Source organism: Protopterus annectens, chromosome 3.part1 (genome assembly GCF_019279795.1).
Source record: "Protopterus annectens isolate FY-2018-M chromosome 3.part1, PAN1.0, whole genome shotgun sequence".
Classification (NCBI taxonomy): Eukaryota; Metazoa; Chordata; order Ceratodontiformes; family Protopteridae; genus Protopterus; species Protopterus annectens.
The window spans coordinates 431,610,799-431,627,490 of NC_056732.1; positions in this window are offsets into that span (position 1 = coordinate 431,610,799).

Genomic DNA, 16,692 nt, shown 5'->3' on the forward strand with positions numbered 1-16,692 from the left:
TCTCCACACAGAAGACGCATTAGCTGAGAATCGAACAGGACAACGTCTTACTGTGAGGCGACAACGCTACCGCAGCACCAACATCGCAGCATATATATATATATATATATATATATATATATATATATATATATATATATATATATATATATATATATACATACACACACACACACACACACACACACACACACACATATTTTTTTTTTTAATTTTTTTATGTTAAACTTGGGCAGGGTTCTACAGAACCATGCCTGTCTGCCACCTTTCCGTATATACCCTTTTCTACAATCTCAAGGAAACAATTCGAGTGCACCAGATTCTTTCATTTTATTTCATTGAATATGCTGATCCAAGAACTCAAAAAATTCTTTATGGTATATTTGTGAAGAAATAATTGTAGAATGCGAACTTCATGAAGTCAGTTGGGAGATAATAAAGGAGAATAAGACAGGCTCATTGATTGTTGAAAATGTCTTATTATAGACTGATTATTGTCATTGTTTAACATACACAATTTCACATACAGAGAGAACTGTAGGGGCTTTCTCACTCAGTTAGGACCACCAAGAATTGGGCCCAAAATTCTAAAACTATTTCAGTGTGGTGTCTTTTGCTGGTCAGCTAGCCTATCTGACTTTCTCGCAGTATTTTTTTTTTTTTTTTTTGTTATAGCACAGTTTCATAGACCCTGACTTCACTGTATCTGTGGTTTCCAGGTATGAACTCCAGTCATTTTGATTTGTTACTAAAGTCCGATTAATTTAATATAAGTTTGATTACCTTAAATATCTGGGAACTTCTCCATATTTTATATTGTGACATAAACCCTGCATACCCCTACCTTCCTCTTTGTGAATAAATGTATAAGACTTCAAAACAGGATAATTCCTGATCAGCGACAGATGGCATTCCCAAGTGTGCACTTACAACATAAGTTCATCTCTGTTGATGTCAGGTTCTCTTTCTGTAACATCATAGCTTGATCTAGTTGGCAGGCTGAAACCAGCCTTTAAATTGCAATAATAGCAATGCCAGTATTTTTCCCACCAGCATTTCAGTACAGAACCAAACTGCTTTATAGAGAATATGGAAGTAGCATGTCAAATGAAAACAGTCTATGGCCAGACTCTAAAATTATTTCTGTTAAATCGTGCAAAGTTAATGGTCTGCATCTGTTAGAAATAGTGCTGCTTTTTTTCTGAAACTACCATGTCACCAAAAATGTTTTTTTAAACCACCTGCAGTTATGGAATACATTTACATGATATGAAGCTAAATATAATTTGTCAGAAAAGCTACACTATCTGAACTTGTAAGACAGAACAATTCTATTTAATGTATCCAAAACAATTGATCAATAAATGATGCTGTTATGAATAGGAATTATTTAATAATTGCATATTGAGATGTAGGTTTACGAATTTTTGTAAAATTGCTGACAGTCATAGAGTTTTTCTCTGCAGAAGCACAGAAAGCATATATTACCAGTTATAACTTTGAAATACATGATTTAATTGGTTACTGAAGGGGCAAGTTCTCTGGGATGAAAAGGCCAGCCATCTCTAGTAGAGAAATAAGTAAGATAAGCATTTCCGTGAAATAGCAGGTAAAAGAACTATACCATACACATATGTGATATGCATTTACAAGTTAAATGTAAATACAAATAAACATTATATAATTATGCAAATTGCAGGACTCATGCCTTTTCCCCCAAACAACTAAACTAGATTTCAACAATCAAAACAATGACATCAGAACTACTGCAGTCATAAAACCCTAACGACAAATGCTATTATTGTGTAGTTGCAATGAAATATGAGAACAAGGGGATAGGCTAGCCAGATTTTGACAGTAGCAATAGTACAATGACTAAGAGCAAAAATAATGGACAAAGAAACTTTATGACTGAATGATGTACCCAAATGTATGAATAAATGGGCTTTCAATTAAAAAAGCTTAAAATAGATAGATATGTGATTTACATAAATACATATTAAAGCGTGTGAAATTGATGTTGAGGGAATCTCTGTAGCTGAAGGTGAAAAATAGCACAAAACTGAGCTTTTATTTCTGCTTCCATTTCTCCTTTATGTGCTTTGGGCTTTCATATACTGCTGTGGGATTTTCTTCTTGGAAGCTGATAATCTAAGGGTCCCATCAAGAGTACTCATTTAGTTTTCGTCCACTGTTATTCTACAATGCCATTTGAATGCATTGAAATTCTGTTGAGCTATTTGTTTTAACAGATGAGAGAACCCGATACTAAAAAGTAATTATCAATAATAGAAGAAGATGCCGTCTGTTTTTTTTTAATAAACACACCTTTATAATCAGAGCTAACACTTCTTTTAAAAATAATCTTTATATCACTAGCAATGTGTCTATCCATCTATCTATCTATCTATCTATCTATCTATCTATCTATCTATCTATCTATCTATCGAATCTTAAGGGATATTTGTAAGCTAGAGCAAGATTTACAGACTGCCTCTGTCCATTAGAGACATAGGTGATAGACTTGGGGTGTATTTCCAATTTTACATCCACTGGTCCAGGTTTCATTTCAATAGGGATAGGGAAGATCTCTGCTTCACATGGATGGGAACCTATTTCAGAGAAGGAGAATTCTCCAAGACACAGAACTGCCCCTCCAACATGTCTTATTTATGTCATAAGTAAAATTTGCATCCCTAGATTGAATAATTCTGGTGCTATTCATTTAACCAATATGCAAAAGGTTCATCTTGGTGGGTTCGAAGGACACCTTGAATGCCAGGCATAAATCACCTCACAACAGTCTGTAGGAAACAGAGGAGAGAGATAGAGCTATAAGGTAATCTGCATAGGACAGGTGTTTTATGCCCAATGTTCTTTTTGTGTGGAACCTCTGTGGACATTCAAGTTGTTGCATGTGTCTGGTCAAGTACATACTTTAGGGGGGGGCTTGCTTAGTGATGGACCTGATGAGGCCTGAATACAATGGAACAATGATTTCCTTGGACCTAGATACCATATCCTTGCTTATAAGCTGAGAAACATAGAATGATTTTCTTGCTAACTTAGGCATATGTTGGTCAAAAGCCAGGTTACTATCCATATACGTATCCAAATCCCTGAGCACTGGTTCTTCTCTTAGTGGTGTGCTATCAATGAGGTAATTTCCTAAAGTGGATAAATTCCCAAAGGGTAATATTATGTATTTCTTTATACTAAGTTTTAAGCCATGACTTTGACACAAGTAATCTGATGTCAGTGTGTTGGGAGGTATTCTGTGACTGCTCTTAATTTGCAAACATTTACAAACTTGGTAAGTCAGAAGCCCTTGATACTGGCATTGACGTTGGAGAAGTAGAGGCCAAAAAGGAGCTGACCCATCACAGAGCTCTGAGGGACTCTATTAGTGACCAGCCTCTTTGTGGAGGTGGTCTCTCCCATCCTAACTTTCTGGGACTTATCTGAGAGCCAGCTGGCTATCCAGCACATAACATAGAGGTATATAGAGGTAATGCCGATATCTGTGAGTTTATTTACAATGCTAAAGTTATGTATTGTATCAAATGTCTCAGCCAGGTCAAGGTAGGCAGTATGCACCACTTTGCCCTCATCCATTGCCTTGACCTTTTCAGAGAAGTCCATTACATTAAGTAGACATGATCTGCCATTGACAAAACCATCTGGGATGGATACATTGTTTGAAGGTTTTCTATTTCCTTATTAATCATTTCCATGATAATTCTTTCCAGGGCTTTGCATATGAGACTGCTCAGACTAATATATCTGTAGTTTCCAGGATCCACTGATGGCCTGTCCTTGTACAGAGGGATGACATTTGCAGTTCTCCATTCAAGAGGCACAAAGTCTGTCTGGAGGCTATGGTTAAACAGTAACTCCATTGGTCCGAATTGGTCATGTTTCAGGCTATTTTGGAGGCATCCCGGGATATTACTGGGATCCATCTTTGCAGTTTTTTTGGCCTTAGAGGGCACATCTAGGACCTACTATCTTGTGATAGTTGAGGGGTGGATTGTTTGATGGCATTTCATAAATTTGTCTATTTATGTTTCTACCTCTTTTTCTATCCATTTATTATATCAGTATGCCACGGTGATGCAGTGGTAGCATTGTTGCCTCACAGTCAGAGGTTCTCCTGTTCGATTCTTGGCTGGAGTGCGGGGAGTGCCTTCTGTGTGGAGTCTGCATGTCCTCCCTGCAGTTGGGTGGGCGTTTGAAAGTCATGCGTAAATGGATGTGCCTTTGTTGAAGGTTGAACATCGAGCTGACACCTCGGCATTCATCAAAATCTACTGCCAATCATTAGCAGACCGGAGTTCCACTGTGGTGACCCCTAACCGGGAAAAGCCGAAAGACAACAACAACATCCGTATATATATATATATATATATATATATATATATATATATATATATATATATATACATACATACATACATACATATATATATATATATATATATATATATATATATATGTGTGTGTGTGTGTATAGATAAATATATATAGATATACATACATATCATATCTACATGTCTATATTAAAGGTATCATTGCTTATCCTTGTTGGGTAGATAATGTTCGGGCTTATCTTTCATATTTGCTATTTTCTTAAACCCTAATTAATTCCTCTGTAGTTTTCTGTTGTGGGGTTTTGGCAGACACAATGAATGTTCTCATTTGTCTTATACAGTTCACCCCTTCATTGCTAATAGGAGGTAAATAACAGGAATGTTTGGTTAATAACATTTTTCCTGGCTTGATATATACATTACAGAATACTTTAGCTATAGGAGTTATTGAAATGTGCACATTCTGAAATAAACCAAAATATAAAATATTGTTTTTCTTTCTGCAGCATGAGTGGGACAGTAATGTCTCTTTTTCTTGTCTGAGAAATCATAGGGCCCTTCATGATGAGAGACAACATCACAACCATGGGTATGGTTTTATATAATTCAGATATCATTCATTTTAAAACATACATTGCTTGGTTTAGGAAATGAGACACTTATCCCATATCTCATCCTCAAGCTTACACTGCAGCTCACATGCATTATCGAAGTGTGTAGGACATCCCTCCAGATGATTACCTTAACTCCTATATAACCATCAAGAAAAATGGCAACGGTCGAGCACCCTTAAGAAATGTTGACAGTTGCGAATCATTTCAACTAGAACATGTCACTAAAGGAAAGAGAACTGGTTGGCCTTTTGTAGTGTGCTGCCATATTACACAGCAATCAGCTCACCACCTTCACAAAAACCTTTCATTTTCTTTCTAGTACAATCAAGTGAAGAAAGATTTCCCATGGAAAGCTGTAAAGTAAGGAATCTCTGATTTGTGTAATTCATACATCTATGCACTTTGAGCTGTTTCACAATATGATAAATCCATGGATTCCAAGGATAACAATGGTGTTTAGTATCTGAGAAGTGCTTAAAATCATTTAATGCAGGATTATTAATTCCACAGATAATGTGTTTTGAAAGTATGTCTGTTGAAAATATTGCTAGTTTTAGCTGGCATCATTAAGATTTATAAACAATACAATGATCGATGGAAAGAAAAGTGATTTATTTGTAGTAACTGGATTTCAAAGTCTTTGAATTTACTTTTTGAGGGAATGCATTAAGGAACATTACAGTTTGGGTAGATTATACACACATCATTATATTGCTGCCATGGAACAACATAATGACCACTACGTGAGCCATATGACTGCATCTATGACCACAGTAAGTGATTTTTACTGACTGTAAAATATAAACAATTTTTATGTTGCTCTGTTTGGATGTAGTCACATCAAGTGACCCATAATGCCTTAATGCATCCACAGCCATACTGAGTGAGTTTTAGTGACTATATGACTGCAAAATATGAACCATTTTTATGTCAGTCTGATTGGATATGGTCACCATTTGAACAGGTGATGGCATGTGCATCACCTTTCAAAGATACACCATCTTTTCTCAACAATTTTATTACTGAGATTACTATGATGTATACTGTTATATTGTAAGAATAACCTGAAAAATGTGTGGGTCCATTTTCTAAACCTCTGGTCATTTTTTGCCTCCTTAACATTGACCTTACAACTAAAACCCTATAAAAGTGATTAGGGATTATACTGAAGGATAGAGTCTGAAGCATTCTAACTGACTGAGATGGACAAGGACTCGCTCCTTAAGAATGCGTTATAAAGATTATATACGTATGATGCATGGCTAGGCCAAAAAAATAGTAACACTTGTCATGTCTGTATCTATCAAAATCTGTCTTATAAGCCTGAATGGATTATCAAGGACTTGTTTGTCACTGTGTGTTCAAGACCCAGTGAGGAAAACAGATGTGTGCTCTTAAGCGGCAAGTTGCAAATTTCCTTCCTTGCCTATAGAATAGATATTTTTCTGCACATCGAGCAAAATACCTATCATGCTACCTCCAGAGCAGGCCTCAGTGATTAGGTAACCAACATTTCAAGCTTGGTATTAATGCAAATTATCTGCTGTTCAGAGGAACTAGTTTATTCTTGTCACTGCAAAGATAATGTGGCTGTACTTCTCACTGACAACAGCCAAAAGTTTAGTACTATCCCATGGACATATGAATTTCAGTACCATGGATCCTTATAAGACAAGACTGCAAGTGACTTGGGTACGGTAGAAGAATGAAAATGCCTTAAAATAATTCAGAGAGTTCAAGTGGGTATGCTCTTCCAAAAACAGGAGTATGAGCAGAAGAGAACACATTTTAAGTTGCAAGGTTAAAAGAGAAAGGAAGATAAAGTGAACTGTTCTTTTCAACAAAGGATGGAGGATGGTTGGAACAATATCCATAAGGAGATGGTAAAATAAGGAACAGTGATTCAGTAATGCATGGGATAGACAAAACAATGTTTATGATGTATCTTAAAAAATAAATAAATAAACTGTCAATTAAGAGGGATCTCCAAGTTATCCAGATGGCAGGGCAATAGGAATCCTAGGGGACCCAGATGGTACTAATTTGACATCAAAATGTAGGGCTTGAAGTTTTGGGGGCTTGCAGACATTATGCCATCAGGGACCCAGATGAAGCCACATTAGCTAAGATGGGGAAAGGTAGGGGCCTGGCTCATAGCTATAGACAGGTCTAATCTGACATTTAATAGAACATTTTAAAACTATTGTTAGCTCCTTTTGGCTGTGACTAAGTAGAATATTAAAGACAAGGTAAACAAGTGCAAAAAATCTTTCCTTTAAAAAAAATGTCTAAATTTATTTATTTACTAGCATTTAGAACTGGGTAGCTGCTAAAACCAAGGTCCCATTTTTCATCCATAAATCAGAATTCATTTTTACTGTCAACCTTCCACAAATCTGGCTAATTCACTATGGGACACAGCTGCACATACCTATAAGAACATTTGCAGATATAAAACAAATTGCTTTTGAGCTTGAATGTCAAAAACTTTTGCAGTTCTTCATTTTAGACAGACCTGTATAAGATAATCCTAGAACTTTTTTTTTCATTTCACTGGTGAAGCCTAATGAGTTGAAATGTGTCTAATGGTGCTGCAAGGAGAATGTGGGGGTGATGTTTCAGAACCGGGAATGTCATAGTGTCAAGCGACAGTAATTAAATAATTCCTTTGTAAGCAGAACTATATTATAGATATTAGTACAGGTAGATGATTCAGATATAGATAATAGGTAGGTTCATAGGTAAGTACAAGGCTAGCTGCCCTTGCAGGCCATTTTAAGCCTTGTCAATTTTCCTTTTGCTGCTTGAATTAACCCATCCCATTTGCTAGCTGCCCTTGCTAGCCATATTAAGCCTAGTCAATTTCCTTTCTGGGTGCTTGAATTAACCTATCCTGTTTAGTGTTAGACTGGCCTTACCCATCCCATGGCTGATTAATTATTTATTAAGTGGGAATAACTGGGAAAATCTATACAGTCTAGCCAACATCGTTCCTATTTCCCTGCATTGAAACAGTAAGTTCTCAAATAAGCCACTGTAGTTTAGTGTACCTTTCCAAATGATTCTCATGAATGCAAATGATACATAAAATAAATCCATGGCAATCTTCTAATCTCACTCCCACATGACCAAACACAATATCCTCCTCTGCCTTACACTGTACTCAACAAGACCTGGCAAACTATAAAGCTCTCCTCACATATCTGTAGCCCGCCACTGTCTAAGCAGTGATTGTGTATGCAGCTGTCCACAGTACACAGTGATGGATATGCCAATTACAAACCTTTGGGAAAAAATATGAAGGAGGTTATTAGGAGAATTCTTTGAACTGGCATGTAAAAGTTGCAAGGCTGTCAGATGTTTATTTTACCAGTCAGGAAGTTATCTTGTCTCAAAAATGCAATAAAGGTGACATTATTTTGATGATTTTTGCTGACTAAAATACTTGAAATACATTTGGGGCATCCCTTGCAAAGGTAAGCATTCGATTAAATATATAAAAAGACAGCTTTTACAAAACATACCACTTCATTCAAACAACATTAATGAGACACAGAAAAATAAAAATAGGCCTTGCCTAAGTCTATGTTGGTTACCTATGCCTGTTCAAAAGCTTCTGCAACCCAACGGGTAGCAATGGGTGATACCTAGCCCATCAGTGGAGTATAAATTCCTAGGCCTACAACACGTTCTTAGATTAAGAAATCAACACTCATCAGACTGGAGTGGAATTAACAGAGTAAGAAGAGGAAAAAGAACAGATTTAATGGCAGGCCGGTCACTTAATCATTACATTCCTTTAAGTATACTAACTGGATTCCACTTTACTTGACATGAACATGGACTGGGAAAAAAGGATGTAGTTTTGCCAGCAAAGAAATGTGTATGTACTGAGAATTACAAGAATAAGACTTTTGTGTCACTCTCTAGTTATTTTACTTCACTCACAGGGTATCAAAAGATGGTGGTGGCACTACACATATGCTTTATTTACTGTAGTACTGAAAAGTTTGAATAAAACTAAAGCACACATCTGCAAGTTACACATAGTAACAATGACATCATATCAAGTATTGACTAATCTGAACAAAAGGTAGGCTAGACTGTACTGGCCCTGAGAATTTTATAAATCAAACTTAATGCATAACAAGAAACAGCTGAAGGACAAACTTTGTAATTTCCAGACAATGCAGAACAGACACAACTACCTACCAGAACAAAATAGTCACAAGCATACACAGAAATACTACATTAATATGTTATAGCTAGTCATTTAAAAATAATTTTAGAAAACTACTTAAACCTAAAAAAGGCATTATGTGATAAAACAGTTTTGTGAAATACTTCAAAACAGTGTGAACATTTGCTATCTTTAATATTGCTTCCATTTAACAGATCTAACATTACAAGATAAGAAGATATACTGTAAGAGTGCTACCTAGTATAGGCAGAAGTGAAAAATCTTAAGTAGATATAGGTTCTTAATGAAAAGCATACAGTCATTAATTAGTAGTTGTACTGATGCTGGCAAGGCTGATGTACAAAAATTCCACTTTGTTTCTTAAGCGAGACTGGAAGTCTCTGGCAAGATTTTGGCGACAAAGTCTGTTTTGGATGATTTGATTCCCCCAAATCTTTTGTTCTGCGTGTTGAGAAAGATCAAGACTTTCAGCTTCTCTCAGAAGGATGCTGTGGGCAGCAAGGACGGATGCATAGCAGCAAATATGATTTCCCACTTTGTTTTGTGCTGCTGTTCTACATAATTAACAAGTGTCCATTCATCATTCTCTTTTTCTGTAATAGTGGTTCTTGTTCCATGGCAATCACATTTTTAATATCTCCGAAAAGAACATTAGTTAGCATCTGAAACATTGCAACTGTAGAACTGAGGTGTGGTTGGGAAGTGTTCTTGCACTTTCTGGGCACCTTGTAACAGACTTCAAGAATGGCATAAAGATGATTCCAAACTGACAGGAGCACACAGTATGCTGGTCTGTTGTAGTCCAATAACTGCAGAGCAAGTACAAATATATAAATATATACAGTGCTTTACAAAACCATCTTCCCCATTTCCTCCTCACAAGAGCAAGATAAGTCCAGACTTGTGTTACTGTATAATATATATACAACGCACTATAAATTTAATTATTTTTCCAGTTTCAGAGCAGGTTTGCTACGACTATTCACCAAAGGCTCCGGGAGTTTTAGTTTGTTCAGCTCCTCCTTTTTTTCCCTTTTTTCCTTAAGCTATGGTAATCTACCCATAATGCTTAGGCTACTTCAACAGTGATCTCTGTTTGAACATAGTATAGACGTGCAAGTAAAACTTTCCATAACAATAGATGTTTCAGTAGATCATGGTGGCATTAGTCACCCCTCCCTCCAGCCCCCATTTTCTTGCTTGTATTTTTTGTGTTGCCAGAGTGTGGATTTGTCCATCCTTATCTGCTGTTTGGGTTGTTTTCTAAAATTGCTCTTCAAGGCTCATTCCTCCTTCTTGGCAAGAAATATGCTCCTTTTTTGCACACCAATTATCCTTTTATGGAGTTCTGCTCGAAATCCTGACAGATGGAATGCATGAAAGACACTGTTTGCTTTTGGAAGCTAGTTGGTTGCAGTGGGGTAGGACCCATATAGCTTAGGCTACTGCACAGTGATCTGTTATTACATTTACTGTTACAGTAAGTTTTACTCACGTAACTGTAGTTTATATGTAAGCAGACAAGGGGACAGTATTTCTACTAGGTATGAGCTGTGGGATTTATTTTATTATCTGTATTTTTGGCATATTGTTCTTTTAATGCATACGCATACACACACACACACACACACACACACACACACACACACACACACACACACACACACACACACACACACACACACATACGCTATGAAAAAAGGACCATAGGTAGCTGGTTCATCATGTGTGTATGTAAAAATTATTGCATGCATGTCACACTGCAAAGGTGACAGCACTGGGATTATATAGCGGTTCCAGTTGTTCTTGCAATATGTGTAGTCAAGCCTACAGCATTCAGATGTCATTATGTGTATTAATAAAACTGTAGCAATTTTTTGCCATTTCTTCTCTGTATACTTCATGAAGTACGCCATGCTTTAAAGGGTGCTACCTAAAACTCAGCATATAATTTTATCACAGACTGACAATAAAATAAAAATTAAAACAAGGCACCGTGTTCTCCAGCTGCAGTAAGCTGTTACTAACACTGATGATGTCAGATGCCATAGAATCATGTTTTCTTTTTAAATTAGCATAAATACAGCAGTTGTGTAAAAACACACACTTAACAGTGAAAAGCTCCACCACAGTACATTTATAACAACAAGTGAATTTCAGACAGCTCTCAGAAAAAAAAACAACAACAGTTAACATTTCTCATGAAACAACAAACATAATTACAAGACAGGTATATACAGTAAAGTACTTACATCAACAATTATAAGTCTATACAGTTGTTCCATTTGTAAAATCTTGCAGAAGTAAATAGATTGATACTACAGAAGGGAAAACGTTGTTGTAAAGAAGTTTAGTGTCTTACATTTCGGTAAAGAATGGTTTGCAAGGTGTTCAAGATATGTAATGAAGTAAGTTTTAAAATTATGTAGGAAGGGATACTTTAGTATTGCATAGGCTTGTAAAACATTCAAGAGATATTATGAAGTAAGTTATACAATTATGTAGAAGGGGAAGGAAGATGTTAGTAGTTTATAGGAAGACAGTGGTAATACCATATGACTCTGAGCATGGTATAGAATTTGTTCTATTCAAGCTGCTTGTTCCAAACTGGTGTATCAAGAAGGTTTATAACTTAGGTATACAAGGGATGCATGAGAGGGGTAGAGTGGTGAACAGGGACAATTAGAAAAACAGAAAGATGAAAAAGTGTTGTTTAAGCAGGGGTGAAAAGGTATGTACTAATTCAAGTGCAGGAGGAAAAGTTGTTAAAGGCGTAATGATTCAAATAGAGGAGGGCAAAATGTTTGTGATAAGCAATATCAACCTGATGATAAACATGAGCATAACCAGGACCTGGTAAGGTATTGTTTGCACTGAATTTTATAATTTAGGAGTTTGTTAATCATTTTTACTTATATAGGAATGGTGTTCAAGAGTTTGGAGATGTAACAAGAGTACAGTGAGTCCCCGATGAATTATTTTCTTTAGTAGTGTTTAGAAGAAATTTAACACCAGAACGATAGTCCCTTGTGGGGTGTGTAGGGCAATAATATGTTCTTTAATGCAGACCATTGTTCATGAAAATATATCAATTTGCATGCCATAACTAGCTGCAAGTATGTTATGTAGGTGTTAAGCTCTAGCTGGTTTAGCTGAAATAAGGTTTGGCAGTGTTAAGCTCAGTGTGCAGTACTGGTAACAATTTTAGCTACTTTATTGTAACAGGAGGCTAGTTTTGATTTCAGCATACAGCTTAGGTTTGTAAGGATAGGAGAGGCATATATGAGAGTTGGAAGCAAATAGGATGAGGCTAGGGTTTTTCTTGCTAGGTCTGCAAGGTACTGTTTTGCCATTTGCCTTTTAATTAGAGGTGATCTCTGCTTGACTTACAAAGCCATGTCTGACCCAGCTCTGTTAGAAATGCTACATCTAAAGAAATCCCAACCCCTCCACACCACATGCTCCAGAGACCTCAATCTCATTACCACAATCAACAGAATGTGTTAGAGGGGCAGGTTCATAACCCAGAGACTACCCATGCTCTGGAATAGACTTCCCGTATATGTCAAGCAGAGCACCTCACTAGCCCTCTTCAAATGAAATCTTGATGAGTGGATGGGAAATAAAAAGTTCACCCCGGGGATCACTCCAGTGGCTCTACTCGACAGTGGCACTGGGAACAAAGTTGTGTGGCACGATGCCAAGGTAATCCTATGGGCTAGACTTGTAAAGCCTCCAGGGTCATTAGCTTAGTACACACCTACGAACCTATGAACCTATAAAGGGAGCCAAGTTTATGGTTGGTCTTTTTAATTGTTGTAAGAATATCTTGATTTAATTTAAGATGGTTATCTAGTACAGTGTCCAGTAATTTAGTCTGTGGCACTACTTCAATTTTAGTATTATTTGCTGATGTAATCAAGAAAGATTGTTTTTGGATGAAGATAATGTTTTGGGTGAAGAGCATCCATTTTGTTTTATTGGGATTAAGGAGTAGGTTTGACTATTTCACCCAGGTTTTGATTAAAGAGAAATAAATTTGAGTGATTTCTTATAGTATGGTTATTGTAGGGGCCATATATAATAAAGTCAAATCATCTGTGTGTTGCACTATATTTACTTATTTACTTGGTGTATGACAGTGTGGAGCTAGTTACGAAAATGTTAAAAAGAAAGGTTCCTAGTAGAGAGATCCCTGAGGGATATCTGTGGCAACTGGAAGAGAGATCCTGATGCCATTTGACTGCTTGTTGGCTTCAAATTAGATAACTAAGGAACCATTTAAGGGAGGATTGAGAGATACCTATAGAAGAGAGTTCAGTGACAATACATTGGTGTGATACAATGGCAAAAGCTTTGGCTACATCTAGGAACAGAGTTGATACTAGGTAACCATTGTTCCTATGCTGGTTTATAGTGTTGGTATAGTGAATGAGAGTGGTGGTTGTGCTGTGGTGTGGTCTGAAATCATGCCGTGTTTCCAAGAGTAGATTATTTTAATTTAGATGATGTAGAAGCTGAGCATGAAAACATTTTTCAAGTATTTTTGATAGTGGGAGAGGATTGCAATGGGCCTGTAGTTACTAAACACTGCTGATGTACCACCTTTGTGTAAAGGTTTAATAATGTAATTTTTTCCAGATGGATGGAATGTATTTTTCAGATATAGATCTATTTATCAATATAGAGAGTGGAAAAGCAATTGCATCTGCAACCATTTAGTCTAAGGGAAGTTGGTTACCAGCTAGGGTGGGTAGTTTTAGCTTATGTAGTAGTTTTTTAATGGTAAAGGTAGGTAATGAGCTGAAGTCAAATAGCTGAGGATATTCAGCAGAGACTGCTGGTACTGAAAGGGTAGTGGATGTATTAATGTTTGTGTGGAACAATATAGTATAAAATAGTTGTTAAACTGTGTGGAAATTGAATCAGTATTATTGCTGGATGTAGTGGTGGAGGTGGTAATCTGGCCTGGATGTAAAATATTGTTTATGGATATTCAGAAGAGGTTTTGGTTGTTTTGATGATTATTTTGGAGGATGTTATAATATGGTTGCTTGTCATGTTTCATTTGGTGTTTTGTCCTCTTTTTTAGTTGCCTGAACAGTTAAAATGCATTCTCTGTTCTATTTTTTGAGCCACACTTTCCAGGCCTTGTCATGCTGTAGCATTAATTTGTTAGTTTCTTTGGTTAGCCATGGTGTAAGATTAGAATTGTACTTGGGCAAGATTATTCAGATTTTAGGAATATCTCATTGAAGTACAAGACAGTATAGTCTAAGAGCATAGATTTTAGTACTTTTCAGTTATATTATCTTAAGGATTTGACAAAAGTGCATTTGTCAAAGTATTGTGAATTACAGACTTGGTTATCTTGCATACTGTAACTTCTGAGAGCATATGAAGATTGATGGTCACTTAAGCTATCTGGAAGGCTTCCATCTGCCCTAATTTTGTTGGGTATATTAGTAAAATTCCAGTGTAAGGTTGATTGCCTACCAGTATTTTTGTGGACTCTGGTAACTGAAGTAATTAACTGTGTAAAACTGTAAAATTTGATGGGGTGTTGCGGTTAACAATCTGCCAGTCTATATTTAGGTATCCTAGTATTATTGCTTCATGCTATATATGGTGGGATACCCAATATAGGATGTTTTCCTCAATGATAATGTGTGAAAAACTGAAAGGCTGCCAGCCCAGCCAGATAGAATCCTGCAAACAATTCTATGTGATTTGTAAATATTAATATAATCCACAGGCTGTTTTTACAAATGTGAAAGAGAACTATATGTTATGATTAAACTATATGTTGTACTGAGCTTCAAAAATGTAACAACATTGCACTCTGATGGGAAAAAGCTGATAAGTCAAGCATTGTATGACTGATCCCAGACTTGGAGACATGATGTCTGGACTAGCAAATTCTTTCTATTGTTTTGAGACCAGAGTTAATTGCTAGATTTTACATGTATAATGTCTTTTATTGCTGTGGTTTCCTGGCCAGGTGCAAGATCAAAGAACTGTTAAAATTCTGAGTTTCTGTTTGCCTGTGAAATTAAACCAGAGAAGTGTCAAGAATTATTTAATCTAAATTGAGTCAGCAGTGATGTATTATCAATTTAAGACTTTCTCAGAGAGAATTAGAACATTTTGCATTTGTCTTCAGAATTGACATCACCAGCACTCTGAATTTGCTCTATATGTATGTAAGTTATTTAGAACATTGTTTCTCTTAGAAATACATAAAAATAGTAAGATTAGACTAGCTGTTTTCTATATTTATGTCAGACTATTCTACAGTATTATTATAAGCATTTTCCTGTGTCTGAACTCTTGACTAGCACTGTGTTGAATTGAGGAGATTTGTTTTGTGTTTTTATTATTTATTATTAAATATTTTTAATCCTTTCAACTGTGGCTGTTTTGTGTAGAGATAATTTAAGCTCTAGAGCACATTGCATGTATATAGTGATAATGTCCAACCTACTCCAATAATGCTAGCTGTTTGTCATATTTACTAATTGGATAATAATAATATTGCACAGTAAAATTGGACACCCTTTGGTAAGGGCCTTATTAGTAGCTGATATTAGTGGTTGGTGGCAGTGATTTCTACCTTATAGCCTGGGCAGAGAAGGGGGCATAGCCAGAGAACCTGTGTCAGCCTTCCCCAGGAGTGTCTGTTTGTTTGTATATAACTCATATCTAAAAGTGTGTGTGTGTCAGCTACTTGGGCAGGGACACAAAGCACTGGTTGGTCAGAGAGGGTGTTGGAGGTTTTAGTATGACCACTAGGCTGAAATCTGTACCCTATAGCTGTGCCAGTGGGGAGTCTTATTGGGGATCTGGAGAGAAAGGGAGAAATCAGCCCCGGACTGACTGTGATCTCTGTGTGCTCTTAAGGGAAACTGTACTTTACTGTGTGTGTGTACATGTTATCCTTCCCAATGTGCACACCCCTCACTGGTGCTAGTAGTGAGGATTGAGGGTCCTTGATTACTGGGCCAGTGCGTGGGCATCACATATTTATTGTTTGTCAGTGGTGGAATATCCACATCAAATATTAATTGCTTGATAGTGGTGAGTTAGCCACATCACATACTAATTGGCTTGTAGTGGTGTGGATAGTGAATTCCTGTAGCTGGTGTACAGTGATCACTGAAGGTGTTTTTGTACTCTAAATCAGCCATGCAGTGAATATTCAGAGTTCAGATCACAATTGTCTTATTTCTTTTGTAAGCTTAGTTAGTCAGGGAGAGCAGGCAAGCATGTCAGCAGAGGAGTATGGCAAGGTGACAAGGAGCAATTTGGCTGAGATGTGCTAGGCTAAGGGACTGGTGCATTGAAACCTGACTAAGGCAGACATAATTGCAGCTTTGGTCACAGCTGCATTAGAAAACAGCAATCAGGAGGATGATCAAACTGGCAGTGGAGATGTGCAGCACTCAGAGAAAGGACAAATCAACCTTTCTGCAGAGGACTTAAAAGCCCACCTGGAGCTAAAGAGACT